Source organism: Mauremys mutica, unplaced genomic scaffold (assembly GCF_020497125.1).
Source record: "Mauremys mutica isolate MM-2020 ecotype Southern unplaced genomic scaffold, ASM2049712v1 000543F_np12_subseq_1:225212_obj, whole genome shotgun sequence".
Classification (NCBI taxonomy): domain Eukaryota; kingdom Metazoa; phylum Chordata; order Testudines; family Geoemydidae; genus Mauremys; species Mauremys mutica.
Window position 1 is genome coordinate 72,974 of NW_025423000.1, and position 13,338 is coordinate 86,311.

The 13,338-nt window shown below is 54.3% G+C and overlaps 1 non-coding gene across 1 annotated transcript; it reads right to left on the bottom strand.

Moving 5' to 3' along the window:
* Nucleotides 1-7,698: 7,698 nt before the first annotated feature.
* LOC123357364 lies at nucleotides 7,699-7,883 on the bottom strand. Its single transcript, XR_006575548.1, has one exon. It is a non-coding gene; the product is annotated as a U2 spliceosomal RNA (small nuclear RNA).
* Between the last annotated feature and the right edge of the window lie 5,455 nt (nucleotides 7,884-13,338).

The following is a 13,338-nucleotide window of genomic DNA, read 5'->3' on the forward strand; positions in this document are numbered from 1 at the left end:
GGCTGGGCTGGGGGTGGGTGTTAATGTTATCCTGGCTTGTGTGTGCTGAGCTCACAAAGGGTTTTTGCTCCCTCGGGGTGGGGGGTGGTTTTGGCCGAAGGTGACGTGGTTTGGTAGCCCGGTGAATGCTGCGTGGTGTCTGGAATGGGGCATGTGTGTTCCCATCATGCCCCTTCCCCTCTGCCTGCAGAGCTGAGGACAGACAGGTCTGAGGAGCAGAGCAAGAGCTCTGGGAAGGAGAAGAGCAATATGAAGATGGAGTCTAAGACGAGGCCAGGTGACTTCTGTGGAGGGAGACATGCTGGACAGCGCCAAGGATTGGGGAGACAACCAGGTGTGAGCCCAGGGCTCAGATTTCTAATTGTAGCTGTGATGGCAGAATGGGAGGAGGGTTGAAGCCGGAGCCCTGGGGTGCGGGAGTAGCGAGAAGAGGAGCCTCGCCACCATTGCTTTTTCTTTTCCTCTTGTGTTGTGTTTCATACCAAGGGAAAAGAAGTCGCGGGGACGGAGTCCAGCCCCGAGGTGAGATGGAAAGTGAGCGAGAGCAGTGACAGGGTGAATCCTGTTGGTGCCAGGCAAGACCTGCCCAGCTGGGATGAGAGTAGCTGTCTCAGTCGGTGAGAGAAGTGTCTGGTTTGGGAAGGGCTCTGGTCACAGCCCTCCTGGCTCCAGGCAGGGACTTCCCGTTACCTGGGTGTGGGTTTCTGGACTAGCTGTGGCTTCAAGGGAGATGATGTTGCCATTTGCGGGGGCTGATCATCTCTCTGGCCAGGAGTGGTGTGTGCTCCCTAGCAGAAAGTTGGATCCATGAGGGTGACTCCCTGTTCTGAGTTTCTTTCTTCCTCCGAGGTTTCTCTCTCTGTGTTGGCCAACTTACACTCAAACTCTCTCTCTCCTTTCATGGACACCTCTCATGTTCAATTGCCTGCATCCTCTTCCTCTGCCCCCCCTCCCCCAGTCTCCTATGGGCTCAGCTGGGTCTGTCTGCCCACGGGCAAGGTCTCTGCCATACTGGGAAGGATGTGTCCTGCCTGCCAGGATAAGGGGGTTGCTCCTCCCACCCCGTATCTTCGGGGAGACCTCATTGGTGTAACTGGGTCACAGCGTGAGTAGCCAGTCATGTCTTTGGGGCTGTGGGGGCTGAGACTGAGAGGGGTGGGCTTGCGGTCATGGCTTTGGGCACAGGATTAGAGATGCCCAGAACCCCCCTTATCACCCGCTAGCTCCATTACTGCATCACCCAAAAGCCTCGCTCAGGGTCCACTATGCCTCCTTGTGCTGGGCACTGCAGGAACAATCAGAGGGACAGCAGGATGCATGAGGAAATAGACGAGTGTGTGAGGCAGATGGGTGAGGGGGAGTGTGTGGCATACATTGGGGACGGATGGGGGGTTGAGAGTTGGACGGACAGCGGGACAGATGGAGAGCTGCAGGGACGGATGGTGACGTCACAGGCTGGACTTGTGATGGGTTCAGCTCATGGCCGCTGGCCCTGTCATCTCCTGCCCCCATCTGCCCGTCTGACTCTGCCCCTGTCTCTCGCAGGCAGCACTCAGCAGAGTCTGGCCCTGTCGTTACACTGGTGCCTACATCCAGTGCGCACCTGTGTGTTATGTGCTCCTGGAGAGCTCAGGCAGGGACAAGCGTGCGGCTCACGGCTGCTGAACCAGCTACTCCAAAACTGCCACAGATCTCCCCCTCCTTGGGCAGCAAGACCCTGGCCGGGGGGTTCCCTGTCCCTCCTCGCTGTCAAAGCAGCCTGCTCAGCACAGAGACCGAGGTCACCTGCCTCCGCCCAGCCTCTAGCTGGAGCTGCTGCAGCCCCGAATTGCTGGTCTCCAGCCTGGCCGGAGTTGGTGCGATGTCCTAGCGGAGTCCGTTCTTTCTCCCCGGTAGATGACGATTTTCCCCACTGCAGTTAGTGGCTCTTTCTCTGCTTCCCCATAGCCCCTCCCCAGTGATAGTGACCCCTGCTGGCCAGGCACGGGAGCGTCCTGTAGGTGCCTTCTCGTAGGAGCAGTGACTCCTGGTGGCGAGGGGCAGCAATGCCTGGCATGTATCCCCCTAGCATTGCTGCAGCGACCCCTGGTGGCCACTGAAGGCAGTTGCCTATGTGACCCCACCACTGCCATTGCGCCTGTGAGCGCTGGTGGGTAGGTGAGGCAGGGCCCTGTATGTATATCAGCCATTGGGGCAGTGCCCTCTGTGTATCCCACTCTCATCTTGGTGACTCGTGTTGCCCAGGTGGGGCAGTCCCCTGTGTGTATTTACTCCCCCCAACCCCTGCATTGGGCCAGTGACCACTGGTAGCCAGAGGAGTCAGTGCCTGAGGTGTGTTCTCCACCTCCCCCAAGGTGGCAGGGTGCCTGGGTGGCCGTGTCAGGCAGTGCCCTGGGTATCTTCCAACCCCTTTGTGGCAGTGAGCCCTGCTCCTGGTGTGTGTCACTCCCCCACTAGGGATGTGCACTGGTGGCCAAGTATGGCAGTGCCCTGTGTGTAGCCCCCTCTCTCCCTGCCCCCGCCCCCCAGGGTGACCAGATAGAAAGTGTGAAGAATCGGGACGGGGTGGAGGGTAATAGGCACCTACATAAGAAAAAGCCCCGAATATCGGGACTGTCCCTATAAAATCGGGACATCTGGTCACCCTATCCCCTCTACCCCTGTGCCAGGTATGGCAGGCACTGATCCCTGGCATCTCCGTGGGGCAATACCCTCTGTATATCCCCCTATTGGGGCAGTGACCCCTGCTGGTCAGGTGGGGCAGTGCCCTGTGTGTGTCCCCCTATTTAGGTAGTGACCCTGGTGGCTAAGTGAGGCAGTGGCCTTTGATTTCCTCTTCTCTCCCCAGTCCCATCTCTCTCTGGGGTAGGGCCCCCAGTTGGGGCACTACCCGATGTGTATCTCTACTAATTGGAGCAGTGACCTCCCCGTGGTGCCTTGGTGTGGCAGTGCCCTATTGGTATCTCCCTCCCCCTCTCCCCACACCATTCTGGTAGTGGCCATTTCAGGCAGTGGCCTGTTTATCATCCCCCCCGCCCACCCCCATTGCAGCAGTGCCCCCTGGTGGCCATGTGTGGCAGTGCCCTGCATGTATCCCCCCCAACCACTGCTGCAGTGACCCCAGGTGCCCAGTTTGAGTAGTAGCCTGTGTGTACCTCACCTCTTGGGGCAGTGACTTGTAGGGCCAGCACCGTCAGTGACGTCTGGTGGCCATGTAAGGCAGTGGCCTGTATGTACCATCTCCTCTGGAGCAGTGACCACTGGTGTCTTGGTGCTAAGATGCAGCCACCTCTGGGGTACATGGTGGGGCTGTTTACAGGACAATGGGGACAGCCCCCCCATTCCAGGAAGTAGGGGAATGTCTGGTGTTCGGGGCAGAGCGTTCCACCTTCTATTGAACTGTGATGCTCTGAGCACCTTTCCCCTGCCGGAAGAAGACCCTGTGTGGCTCCAAAGCTGGTCCAGTAACAGGTATCACCTCACCTGCCTTGTCTCCTGGTATTCTGGCAAGTGTCCAACTTCCCCTTCGCTGTTGGTCCTCTAACCTTCTCCTAGCAACCCCCCCCCGTCCTTTAAGCTGCCAAACCTCCCCTGGAGCCCAACCCTGGGGGGGGGGCACCCCACCTGAAAACCCTACAGCACCATGGGAATGGTCGTGTCTCCTGCTTCCATTTCCTGACAGCTGCTGCCAGGCCTGGCCCAGACTTCCCGTTTCTGGTGTGAGTCCGGAAGCAGATGCTGCCATGAGGCGGGGCTGGGAAGGGTGGTGCTGGTGTCAGGAGAAAGCAGGAGGAGTAGGTGGGGTCTGTGCTCCTGCGGGGAGGTGCTGCCCTTGCTGTGAAAAGGCCCCGCCCTTAGGGGAGATGTCATCTCCCTGCCCTGCCACGCTCTGCACCAGCCCCTGCTTGTCACGGGAGCAGGGCTGGCTCCAGGCACCAGTGTAGCAAGCAGGTGCTTGGAGCGGCCAATTCAAAGGGGCAGCCCGTCCGGTATCGGGGCAGCACGGCTGGGTCTTTGGCAGAAATTCGGCGGCGGGTCCCTCAGTCCCTGTCTTAGTCTTTGAGCTGCTGCCGAATTGCTGCCAAAGAGGAAGGGGGGGAGGACTCGCCGCCGAACTGCCGCGGAAGCAGCAGTGTGGTTGAGCTGCCGCCGAAGAGCCACAGCTTGTCCTTTCCCCCCTCCTGCTTGGGGCGGCAGAGAAGCTGGAGCTGGCCCTGCACAGGAGGAGCAGGCTCCAGTCTGCGGAGCTGCAGCAGGGAACCCCGCAGCCCAACGCCCGTCAGGCCCCCCCCGTTCTCCATGCCCCTAATCCCTGCTGCCCCCCCACCCATCAGTTATAGAACAGGAGGCAACTTAACTTCTGCTCACTGTTCCCGGTGGGGCTCTAACAGAGCGCGAACCGGAGCCACTTAGCTTCCACTCGCTGTTCCCTTCATAGACGCACAGTCAGAGCTCTCACAGGCTGGGCAGCAAGGGGCTGGTGCCGTTTGTCTCACCCCAGTGGATATTGCAGCCCTTAGGATAGAGGTTTGTTCTTTAAACATGGGGTCAATCTCCTGTGGGGTTGGGCCACAGGAGAGCCCCGTGCCCCTTCCTGTGCTTCTAACCCTGCACTGTTCACCCTGCGTCCTCCCCCACACCCCTAACCCTGTGCACCCCTCACCTCTGCACCCCCCTGCACTCCCTCCACCACCCCTAACCCCTACATCCCCAACTGCATAAGGGGAGGACAGAGAGCAGCTGCCCAGGTGGGGAAGGTGACCTGGATGCAGGGAGCCCTGATGTCGCTCCTTGCTCCCCCCTCACAGCCCCCTAGGGGGGCCCGGAGGAACATTGGGGGGGAGCAGTATCCGCTCATCACCGCTCTCTCCCCCTTCTCTTCCCCTCCCTCCCCCCATGTTCCTATGCCGGGAGGGAGGAGGGAGAAATCTGGGCACCACCCCAAGCAGCACTCCCCTGCCAGCCGGGAGCAGTTTCTGACTTTACACCAGCAGCACACACCTCTCTGCCACTGTACAGCACCGCCCTTGACCATGGTACCCCTGGGCAATTCCCTGGTGGCACCCACCCCTAAGGCTGCCCTGGCTATTGGCTTCAGAGGGAGTGACCAGACCAGGCGGCCATGGAGAGCTCCAGCCCCTGTTCTCTCCTCCCAGCTTCTAGCAATCAGAGGCCAGGGACATGCTTCCATGCTGATGACAGGTACTGCTCAATAACAATCCAAAGTACAGGGGTGGCTCCAGACCCCAGGACGCCAAGCGCATGCTTGGGGCGGCATGCCGCGGGGGGCGCTCTGCTGGTCCCGGGAGGGCGGCAGGCGGCTCCGGTGGACCTCCCGCAGACGTGCCTGCAGAGGGTCCGTTGGTCCCGTGGCTGGGGTGGAGCATCCGCAGGCACGTCTGCGGGAGGTCCACCGGAGCCGCTGGACAGGCGACCGGCAGAGCGCCCCCCGTGGCGTGCCACCGTGCTTGGGGCGGCGAAATGGCTAGAGCCGCCCCTGCCAAAGTACATTCATATTCCTCATCTGAGTCAGATGCCACCAACCGAAGATTGATTTTCCTGTCTAGTGGTTCAGGTTCTGTACTGTTCGCATCAGAGTGTTGCTCTTTGAGGACTTGTGCAACATGTTTCACACCTCGTCCCTCTTGGATTTTGGAAGGCTCTTCAGATTCTTAAACCTTGGGTCGAGCGCTGTAGCTATCTCTAGAAATCTCACGTTATACTTCCTTTGTGTTTTGTCAAATTTGCATTGAAAGTGTTCTTAAAGTGAACAACATGTGCTGGGGCATCACCCAAGACTGCCATAAAACGAAATATATGGCAGAATGCGGATAAAATCATGGAGCAGGAGACATACAGTTCTTCATCAAGGTCTTCAGTCACAAATTAACGCATTATTTTTTTAATGAGCGTTATCAGCATGGAAGCATGTCCTCTGGAATGGTGGTTGAAGTATGAAGGCATATGGATGATAGCATATCTGGCACGTTAATACCTTGCAACGCTGGCTACAAAAGTGCCATGAGAGAGCCTGTTCTCACTTTTAGGTGACGTATATAAGACACGGGCAGCATTATTCTAGTAAATGTAAACAAACTTGTTTGTCTTAGCGATTGGCTGAACAAGAAGTAGGACTGACTGGACTCTAAAGTTTTACATTGTTTTCTTTTTGAGTCCACTTATGCAACAAAAAAAATCTACATATGCAAGTTGCACTTTAATGATAAAGAGATTGCACTGCAGTACTTTATATTTTACAGTGTAAATATTTGTAATAAAACTATATATGTGAGCACTGTACACTTCGTATTCTGTGTTGTAATTGAAATCAATATATTGAAAATGTAGAAAAACAAAAATAAATTTAAATTGGTATTCTATTGTTTAACGATGTGATTAAAACAGATTAATCATGATTTTTTTAAAGTTAATTGTGTAAGATAACTGCGATTAATTGACAGCCCTAGATTTGAATTTTTCTGTCACATGCAGGACAAACTGGAATATCTGTGTCTATTGGGTTTCCGGGAAACCCAAAGCCCGCCCCATGCTAACGCATCCCCCCCCCCAGCCTAAGGGGAGGTTCCACAGGGCCTCAGAAACCCACTAATTGCGGGGGACAACTAATAAAAGAACAGGGACAGGAGTGCGGTCAAAGGGTCATAAGAAGGGAGCCTGACGGGGACACTGAGCAGAGAACCCCGGACAGCCCCCACTGCTCCTCGAAGGCGTCAAGGGAGCCAGCGGATGCCGCCCAGAGGAACTCTGCCCGGATACGTGAACGGACTAAGGATCGGAAACAAGCCCCACAGTCGCAGGAGCCTGGGGGGAATTGTGCTGTGAAATTATTTCCTGTTCTGACATGTCCCCAGTTGCCCTTTTTGCCCTAACAGGCTGCAGCGCAACATCCATGTTTTGCTCCAGCTCATTCCGTCCTTCCAGGGGCAGGGGAAGGGAAATGGCTGCTGTGGAGCCAGTTGAGGGAGGGATTATCAGGGAGTTGCTGGCAGGTTCCCTTGGCGGGGAGAAAGGGCAGTAAATACATAGGGGGTGGGAACTTCCAGGAAGGTTGGGCTGGGTGGGAGAGGGCAGGAAATCCCCAGGGTGGGGGACAGGGAGTGACAAACCTGCTGGGATTTGTTTACTGTGAGGCTCCAGCATTTCTCAAGTGTGGCCACCAGGGGCTTTTATTGTGGCCACAGCCTCCCGGGCTGTAATTGAGGGAGTGCGGTGGGGCTCAGGCTTCAGGCTTCTGCTCTGGGATGGTGGGTGGCAGGCTCAGTCAAGATACATGGAACGTAGGCTGGGTGGGGAGAAGTCTATGTAACTCATCCAGTTATTGATATACATGTGACTCAAATATTACCAATCTGTGTGTCCCCCCCGCACACAACCCCCCCCAACCAACCATCTCCCAAACAGACCCTCAGTCCAGAAAGCATTCATCCCTCATGTTGTTAAAAAGATTCAAAGGAAACAGAAGAATCCCAGCTTTTAAAACAATTCTCTAGCAAGACAAAGAAACTCACATCTGTAGACTCAGAAAACACTCCCAAGAAATTTTAACAATATGTTGTTATGAAGAAATAAAAATAATAAAAAGACCTGATTTTTTAACTACTTTAAAAAAATCTTCTCAAATCAGCATCTTTAAAGTGAAACTTTTTTCTGCTTTTTAACCAGACAATTCTCCCCAGAAGGAGAGGCACTGGTCTTGGAGACACTGCAATACCAGATCAATGCATGGGATGGACAGAGCAAGCTCCTAATTCCATCCCTTTGTTTCAAAAATCAATTTAATATACAGTCCTCAAATAAAGGACCTATCAGATATTAAACTGATAAGAACAGATATAATTTAGATAATTTTTTCTTCAAGGTTCTCAAGACACAGACCAGGCTTTCATCTCAAGGCCAAAAGACCAATAACATCAAGACGCTTGATCACGGCCTTGGATAGACCAAGAGACTACACTTTTGATCTTAGCTCTAAGGAGCCAAGAAGTGATGCTGAGAGTCTCAGATGCTAGGCAGCCGCTCTTCCCCCACTGCTTTCTACTTCAGCACGAGGAGCTCCCAGACACGCACCAAACACCATTCACAACACTTTGATAACTAGGTAACTCGAAGTGATGATCACTTCCCCGAAATGACTCCACTGGAAGAATTCAAAGCAAGAGCCCTTAACACACAATTCTGTTCAAAGACAGAGAAGTCTTTCAGCCTCCTTCCTCTTGCTGGTTTCCCTGTATGCTCCTAATTTGCATAAACACACCCACTGACATGTGACTAACAATCTCTCACTGTGCCTCAGTGACACTGGAGTCTGAGCAGCCCCAATTAATACAAAAAGGGAAGATTAGAGCTTAGTGCCCTTCCTAGAGTATGACTGGCTCCCCCTTACCCCCTGCACTAGCAACATTACTGTTCTCTGTTGCAATTCTAAGAGAGATTTTCTTTGAAAGCTCTAAAGAGTGAAGCTCCCATCCTAGTGGTGGTGAATACAAACCGAAACCTTCTGTGCTTCTCTTCAGCCCTCCCAGTTTGTGTACTTTGAGCTGTGCACCCAGGCAGCTGCAACATTCCAGTGCTTGAACTGTCACTGACTCTTGCAACCTAGACAAGCTAACCAGATTCACCATCTCACGCCCAGCAGTGCCAGAGTCCCAGCCACAGAGTCCCATTTCTGCATGAGAATCTGGTGTTTGGAATGTTTTCTGAATCTTGGGCCGGGATTCCCCATCCCACCCTCCGGTATCGGAGTTACGTAGGGATCGGGGATTCCCAACAGAAACTGGTTAGTGTCGTAAGCTTTTTTGTGTTTTTCGTCTGTCTGTGCAAGACCTGCAGCTGCTGAAATCAGCTTTGCCTTTAATTAAACCATGTTCTCTCCAAAAAAAAAAAAAAAACTCTTACAGCAAAACAGGCCAAAGAAAGCCTATGCAAGCGCTATACCGTAGCCCCAATGCTCTTTTCTGCTCCTTCTCAAATGTACAGTCATCAGGCACACATAAGAGTTTTGCTCCATACCAGTCCAGTTTCTTGTCTCACCACTGCACACACATGGTATAACCCTACCCTGAGCTGATTCCCAACTTTTGCGCTCAATCCAGGAAAACGAGAATTGAGAGAGAAGCTGTGCAGGGAAGTCTTCCTCAACTTGCACTCCACTCCCCAAGGGCCTTTCGGGCTCTTCTGTGGACTTCAGGTTCCATTTGATTGCCAAGGTTTATGGTCTTATTAATTAGCCATCTCCTAATGCAAGGATGCTACATGTCAGACTAAAGATCGATTTTCCAAAAGAGCTGAGAAACAGAACTAAAGCTGAGCCTAAGGTGTTACATTTACATGAGCATCCAGAATCTGACTGTGCCCTGGCAAGTTCAATGCTTCCGAAAGAAATCAGAAAATAAGGAGCCCGTCAGGTCCCCCTGCTAGCACCCAGATCTAGTCAATCTGCTGGGAAATAAGGAAAAGGCCATGAATAAAGAAGTCAGGAAATAACAAGCAAATGAAGAACGGATTTCTCTCCAATTTACCATCTTATCAGCTACCAATCAAAGTTAAAGACCTAAAGTCAACCTATCGGCATAAGTACAGGTGGTTGAATGGAAGTTAAAAGGAGCTGCTGTGGCAAGTGTTAGGAGCCTGCAAGCACCATGCAGATCGTTTAAAAATGCTGCAATTAGAGGCTGCGACAAAGTTCCTCCTCTACCTTGGTGGGTCCTGTGCTTATTGGCAGATTTTCTCACCTCAGTGATCTTCCCCTCTGGTGGAACCCACAGTCTGGGTCAACTCCTCCTGTGTCTGATCAGGAGATGGGAGGTTTGGGGGGGACCCAGGCCCATCCTCTACTCCGGGGTTCCAGCCCAGGGCCCTGTGGATCGCAGCTGTCTATAGTGCCTCCTGTAACAGCTGCGCGACAGCTACAACTCCCTGGACTACTTCCCCCCTGGCCTCCTCCAAACACCTTCTTTATCCTCACCACCGGACCTTCCTCCTGGTGTCTGATAACACTTGTACTCCTCAGTCCTCCAGCAGCTACACACTCTCACTCTCAGCTCCTTGCACCTCTTGCTCCCAGCTCCTCACACGCACACCACAAACTGATTAGCTCTGCCTTGATTGGTTGCAGGTGTTGTAATCAGCCTGTCAGGGGTGCTGAAAGCCTGTGAACTGTACCCAGGTGTGTTCACAAGCAATGTGAAAACGTGCAATTCCCGCTCACACTGCACAGGGGCAGCACAGCTCCGGGGTTCTCTGGAATCGCACAATAATGCTGGCTTTGTTCCTACAGCACCTGGAGCTTTTCACAGTGAGACATGGGGGTGCTGCAGCCCCCGCCTCAGCCCTCGGTCCCGCACCTCTGCTTCTCTGCAGGGAACTTGTTATGCCACGAGGGGGTGCAGGGAGACTGTGCAGGAGACCCAGGCCCACACCCCGAGCACTGCAGCTCCAGTGCTGTGTGCGGGATTCATTTCTGCTCTCTGACAAAACTGCCCCAGGCTCCTCTGTCCAACTAATATTCGCCCAGGCTCCCCGGCGCTGTTAGTATCTGTCCAGAGCTCTCGCCAGCCCTGCCCCAGGAGAGCTGGGCGCTCGCCCTGCTCTAGGAGAGCCAGGCAGGCCCTGAGCGGGGCGGCAAAGGGCACTAGACGGTGACCCTAGGCCAGTGGTGCCAGAACAATCTGTATAGTGGGGGGTGCTGAGCTACTGAACCAACTGTAACCCCTGGGTGTGATGGAAACCACGTCAAGCCAGGGGCTGCTGCAGCCCCCCCAGTTCCAGCCCCTCTGCCCAGGCTGCTCCCCCAGCCTGACACACACACCCAGCCCCTGCACCCGCCCCACCCCAGGGCTCCTCAGCCCAGAGGGGAGCCCCCCGGCTGAGTGGGGCATCAGAGCCCCCCGAAATTACCCTGGGACCAGCATGATCTGCCTCCGCCCTGCTCTGCTCTGCATGTATTCGGAGTGAGTCAGTTTCCCTGTCCCAGCATGTATCCCCCCATGTGTCTCTTCTCCTCCCCAGTTCCTTCCAAACCACCCCCTTTCCACTGCACCCCAGGCTGGGTCTCTGCCAACCCCCCTTCTCCCCTCCTGCCCCCAATATCTCCCTGCCCCTACAGGTCTATAGGGCTGGATCCCTCCCTCCCCCCTTCTCCCCTCATTTCCTGCCTCTGGGGGTCTATGGGGCTGGGTCTCTCCTCCCTCCATCCCCTCCCCTGCCCCCAATATCCCTCTGGGGCTCTGTGGGGCTGGGGCTCTCTCACTGCCCCTGTGCTCCCCCCTGCACAGCATGTCCTGGGAGTGACTCAGATTCCCTGGACCAACATTTCACCCCCCCACCCCCCCACCCCACATGTCTCTTCTCTCCCCCAGCTCCCTCCATCCCACCCCATTTCCCTTGCTCCCCAGGCTGGGTCTCTGCCAACCCCCTCTCCTCCTGACCCCAATATCTCCCTACCCCTATGGGTCTATGGGGCTGTGTCTCTCCCTCCCCCCTTCTCCCCCCACCACCTCATCCCCTCCCCCAATATCTCCCTGCCCCAGGCTGTCTATGGGGCTGGGTCTCTCCCTGAAGCCCCGTCCCCAGCGCAGGGCTCACAGACAATCCCCGCCCGGCTGCTGTGTGCTGGGGTTGTGACGTGCTCACTCCCCACAGCTGCATATTGACCAAAGGCGTGTGAGCCCCGCTCTGTGTGTTTGTGTGTGTGTGTGTGTGTGTGGTCTTTGCAGGATTTAGTATCCTGCAGCAAGTGACACACACACACACATTGACGCACAAAGGGACAGGGAAGTTGAGCACTGTGAGCTCCAGGGCTCTACCACGAACCAACAAAAAGTCCCACTGAGATTTGAACTCAGATTGCAGGATTCGGAGTCCTGCCCGTTACACCATGGTGACTCTCACAGGGCTGGCTCATGTAAGGGACTGTTGGCCCCTTACTAAAACTTAGTGGGGGGTTTGCTTGGCTAGTTCCCAGTCCCAATAGAAGGGGGAAGGGCCAATGGGAAATCAGGACCCTGAGACTGACAGTCCCCAGGGGCAATGGGGAGAGGCCAAAGCTCCAAGTTAGCCGGACTGACAGGCCAATTAGGACAAGTCAGCAAATAAAAACAACCTCAGGTATCAGTAACTGCTACAGGTAGCAAAGTCCTACAGGGAGCAGTTTCTGGCACTACACCTGCACAGCTCTGCTCCCCGGCTCTTCTCGGGCTCCTGCTCTCTCCTTAGCTCCGCCCCACTCTGGCCCAGGCAGTTCCAGCTCCCACGGAGGATGGGACCCCCTGGCCTGGTGACTCCCTCATTACACTGCCTGGCCTGTCAGTCCGGCTAACTTGGAGTCAACAGTCACTTACTCAAGCTGGCCCCGTGAGGGTCACCGATGCACAGAGACAGCAGCATGAGCTGGTCCCATGATGTAAAGTTACATAGTCATCCTACTAGATTGCCAGCTGCTTTTCAACTGCAGTGCGGAGACTGTTTGTGTGTGGGGAGAGACAGTGAGTGTGTTGGGGAAGAGTGAGTGTGTTTAGGTAGGTAAGAGCGGATCATTATTATCCCTCCTTGAAAGAGGGAGAAGCTAAGGCTGAGAAAGGAGAATTGACTTCTCTTAGGTCACACGGCCAGTCAGTGGCAGAGTTGGGAATAGGACCCAAGAGCCCGGATTTTCAAACTAACCATCAGATCTTGAATTTCAGACATTGAATGGCCTGAATAAAGTGCTCTCAGATGAGCTCCAGACCAACAACAGTGCACAGTAATTATTCAGCAAGTATTTGAGGAGAACTGCAATGCTAGAGAGAATCATGAACTGCTCAGAGACCATTAATGCAGAGAAGCACCAAAATTCATCAAACATATGACTGGTTATGACTTATTTACTTGGTCTTAAAAGAGAACAACAAGGACCTGAGTCTCCTCCCTGTCAATAACACCCTGATCAGCCTATCAGGGTAGAGACTGAGGACAGGAGGCTGAGGGTTCTCACCAGAGAGCCCAAAGGATGGTCCAGGTCACCGGTGGGGATCACTGCCTGAGCACTATTTTGGCCCCACATTTTTGGGTGGACCTCCCACAGTGGGAGCTGCCGAGCACTCCCCTGCAACACACACACACACACACCCCTCCTGGTGTTGGGAGGGGAACAGGAGAAAGGACAAAAGAAGCAAGAGACAAAGAGAAAGGAGGAAGGGATTGATGGAGGAAAAGGTGAAACAAAAAGGACAAACCGTAATATCCCCAGTGATTCTATGGGACAAAATCTCAGGTGTAGAATAAAATTCTGCCTCCTTAAGCTCGTGTTTTCCATGCCTAGAATTCAACTGTCACCAGATG